The sequence below is a fragment of the Arachis duranensis genome, chromosome 3, assembly GCF_000817695.3.
Source record: "Arachis duranensis cultivar V14167 chromosome 3, aradu.V14167.gnm2.J7QH, whole genome shotgun sequence".
In the NCBI taxonomy this organism is placed as follows: Eukaryota; Viridiplantae; Streptophyta; class Magnoliopsida; order Fabales; family Fabaceae; genus Arachis; species Arachis duranensis.
This window is the reverse complement of record NC_029774.3, coordinates 83,992,869-83,997,585: the sequence shown is the minus strand read 5'-3', so window position 1 is coordinate 83,997,585 and position 4,717 is coordinate 83,992,869.

The following is a 4,717-nucleotide window of genomic DNA, read 5'->3' as shown; positions in this document are numbered from 1 at the left end:
ACCCAAATGGCTTACTTGTGACTCAAGAAAGTGCATAAAACCAAGTAAAAACTAATGAAAAAGGCTTGTGGAACTAGCCTAAGATGACTTGTCATCAGCATGCTTCCCAAATTTTCAAATAACTTATTCAATTTAATTTCCTACTTTTTCTATCATCCATGTTATCATAAAATTTTCCACACTTAAATTTTACACAATATCTATCTTAAGCTAACCAAGGATTCAACTTGGAATTTTTTAATTTTGTTTTTCTGCTTAAGGCTAGTAATGTGGTTACAAAACAGAAGGGGATTAAAAGGCTCAATGGGGCTAACAAAGGTGATTTAAAGGGTAGGCTTATTTGGGATAAGTGAGTAAAAATTCAAATAATGGCCTCAATCATATGCAAGCATGTAAATATACTAAATAATGGACATATAGAATGGAACAAAGCAAAGATTGCAATCATAGAGAAGAAAACACACAAGAATAAAATATTTATGGTTAAATAATGTAACCATGTAAATAAGCTCAAATCTCACAGATTGTGTGTTCTAGCTTTTAACTATGTTCCAAATACAACTTCCAAACAAATTTAACATTTAGAAAATTTTAATTAAAATTTTTTTAAACTTAAATTAGTGAAATTTTTTCAAAAATAGGGTCTTAAAAAGAAAATTATTATTTTTCAACTAAGTAGTACTTAAATACAAACAATCAACTACACATGCAATCTATTATGCAATGCAACAATGAACAAACAAAGAAAAGAGAATATTGGTATTGAGAAGAGAATAACTAACCCGTGGAGATTGGTATCGACCTCCCCACACTTAAAGATTGCACCGTCCTCGGTGCATGCAAAGATGTACAGGTGGATGGGTGGCTCCGCAGCTAGTGCTTTTTTTATTCCTTTTCTTGCCGGTGGTTTGGGAGTAGCTTTCTCTTTACCTTTCTTGGTGGCCATCCTGAAAAAGGAAAAAGAAAGTAACAAGTAAAGCTAGGGGATCCAGCAAGGAGGAGAACGGGAAAGGTGGTAATTAATGCACAGTAAAAAAGAATGACGTTAACACATGGTCATGACTACATGTGAAAAGTCATCCATGGAAATATAGCAAGTGCATGAGATGACAGTTAAATGCAAGATGTTTATCGGCATGCTGGCAAAGGCAAGAGTAGCATAGATCAAGCATTCAATGTCCAAGTTAGAATACCAAGTCTTTCAAACTAACAACATGTTTGTAATAACAATTATATTTAATTAATAAAATATAAAAGGAATTTTGTGAAAAGCAGGCATTTAGAGTAGTAGAATAAAAAAATCTAAAAATAGTGCGCAATGCCTTACGGGCGTTTTCACAAACACATAGCATGCATGTTAAATAAGGTATGGAAAGTATTAAATTGAACATGCAAGCAACCCTTACAAAATAATATATAATTGTCAAACAATTTCTTAACAATCCACAAGCAAAATAATGACCCAAATAAATTTCCAACACCAATTAAAAGAATAAGAAAGAAAAAGAAAAAGAAGGGAAAGAAAAGATTTAGATTTGGGGAAGAAAAGATAAGATAGTTGGCAGTGATTTGGATAAGCTGTGCAGCGCAGGTGACGCGGACGCGTGAGTGACGCATTCGCATGGATAGCGCTTTTATGAAATGACGCGGACACGTTATCCACGCAGACGCGTGGATCGAATTGTGCCATTAGCGCGAGGCAGCCTCGCGCACGCACAACTCTCTGTTTTATATGCATATTACCAAAATTTAGGGTGACGCGGTCGCATGGGTGACGCGATCGCGTGGATGGCCTATTTTGAAAAATGACGCGGACGCGTAGGGAACACGTTTGCGTGGTAGGGCTTGTGTTGCTAGCACGAGTCCAGCCCAATTCCAGCTCAACTTTCGGCCATACACCTTTATACATCGATTTACAGGGCCACGCGGTTGCGTGGGTAACACGGACGCGTGGGGAGGTTATTTAGCTAATGACACTCAGTGACGCGGTTGTGTAGATCTATTTGTGCCAAAGGCACACCTCCAGCCACACTCTCGCGTGATTCTCTGTTCAATTTCTTTTCTTCCCAATGCATATACGATGCGGACGCATCGGCGACGCTTACGCATCACGTGTGTGAATTTTTTTTAAATGCAAAATGCAGAATGCAGTGCTAATATGAATGATATGCATGATTCCAGGCTCAATCAAAACTCAAAAACAAAAAAAATAGACTAAAATAAAAACTGAAAAAGGAATGATCATACCATGGTGGGTTTTCTCCCACCTAACACTTTTAGTTAAAGTCCTTAAGTTGGACATTTGGTGTGCTCCCTGTTATGGTGGCTTATGCTTGTGCTGATCTAGGAATCCCCACCATTGTTTGTACTTCCAATAGCCTCTGGGATCCCAAACTAGGCACAGAAAGCCTTCAAGCAAGCTAAAGCAAGTGACAAGGCCCCAAGAGTATTGATTTCTAGACTGAATTTTCTGGGGTCCCAAACCTTGTTTTTGCACCCGTCTTCTTGTTGATCATTAGTGTTCCAACCGGGTGGCAGGCAATCTGAATTCTCACTAAAGCGGCCAAACAACTTCCTAGACCTATTCAGTTGAGCTCTACACCAACCTTTGCGTTTAAACTCAAAGCTTCCAACCATAATGAACCTTGCAGGATAATTCTTACCACTAACCATCTTCCTCTTACTCTTAATACCACAAAGAGCTCTAAGTTGACCATCCGTCTCCAGTAGCCCATATTCAAGTGGAATTAGAAAGCTAAGGGATATGAATTTTACCCACTTGAATGTTGTGAAGGATGATGGCAACTTAGGGGGAGGGGTTTCTAATGAACTTGCAAGCTCCATTCATTTGTGTTCTTCTTTGACAACTACCACCTCTTTGCAAGTTTCTTCAATATCAACCTCTTCCTCTTGGTAGCTTTATTCCAATTCAATCTTTTCTTCATTGCTCATCAAGGGCATGGGAGGTTGTGCTTCTTCTTCCTTAGTCTCCATCTCTTGATCAACCTCTTCCAAGTCTTCAACCATGACATGCCTTGGAGGTTATACACCCTCCTCAATATTAATTTCAAGCATCTTGGAAGGAGGCTTTGTGAATGGACTTTCCAATGGAGGTTCAGCATCTCCTAAGTCTTCAACCACTTCTTCTTCTTCAATAGTTCCGGCTTCCTCCACTTGTTCCAGTACAAATTCATGCTCCTTACTGTCTACTGGAGTTTCTAATGTGCCTTTCATGCTACGTTCTTCATTAGATTGTCCACATGAAGCCATGGGGGTTCCTTGAGTGTCCGAACATCAGAAAGCTAATTGATTTATTGCTTGATTCAATTGATGAAGGGTTGCGTGAAATTGATCCACTGTTTCCTTGAGACGATCCGTTGATTCTTGTTGCGCTCGGCTATCATAAGTAGGATCATAGTGCTCTTGGATTGATGGATATGGAGATGGTGTATATTAAGGTGGTGGTTCTTGCGAGTAATTGGGGTGGAATTGGGGTGGTTCTATATATGGTTCAAACAGTTCATAGGGTGGTTGGTATGGTGGATATGTGTTAGGGTCATATGGAGGTGAATGGCGGAAAGGGGCTTGTGAGTATGGTGGTCAAAAGTCATGTTGAGGAGAGGGTTCATAAGCATATGGTGGTGGTTGTTGATAATCTAAAGAGTGCTCACCATAGCCATTGCCTTGATATGCATCACAGAATGGTTATTGATAGTCCATTGGAGGCGGTTGTTGCCATGAGGGTTGATTAAATCTATGTGGCTCCTCCCATCTTTGATTGTTCCAACTGTGATGCATGTTCTCATTGTAATTTCCTCTTCTTGCAACATAATTGTAATTAGACTCATAGCCAAAGGGGTGAGAGTTCATGGTAGTAGGAGAAAATAAAAATAAAAACTAAAAAAAGAAAATATTTTTAAAAATATATGATTTTTGAAAAAGGATAAGATAAAATTTTGAAAAAGATATAATTTTTGAAAAAAAGATTTGAATTTTGAAAAATAAGATAAGATAAGATAAAAATTTTAAAATAAAAATCTGAAATTTTTTTTTTGAAAAATATTTACAATAACTAATAATAAGGCACACGTTTGCAATTCCCCGGCAACGGCGCCATTTTGAAGAGAGAACTTTAGCGTGGTCTAGAATTCAGAATAAATTCCCGTTGTAAGTATAGCTTCTAAACCAACAAAAGTCCTTTCTTACAAATGTTTTGGTTGTCACAAGTAACAAACCCCTGATAAAATTGATAACCGAAGTATTTAAACCTCGGGTCGTCTTCTCAAGAAATTACAGGGAGGTATGTTCTTATTATTGGTTATGGGTCTTGTAAATTGGGGGTTTTGAAAGTAAGGAACAAGTATGTTAAATGATAAGAAAAATAAAATAGTAATGATAAAATAAACTCTTGGCAAGGTATTAGAATCGGAATTCCTATCCTAGTTATCGTTATTAGGTGTGATGAGAATTGGGTTTTAATCCCACTTAGTTATCCTTTATTAAACAAGGGAAGGTCAAGTGGATAAATTAGCTTGATCCTCAAGTCCTAGTCAATCCCTATGGGAAGACTAGCTTTAGAGCGATCTAGATCAATTAGAATCTGCCAATTTCAACCACTACTGAGTTTGACAACTCAAGAGTTACTAATTAATCAACCAAAACCAATAATATAGAAAGCTAAATTAAAATCATAAATAACTAGAAGAGATGTCAAATT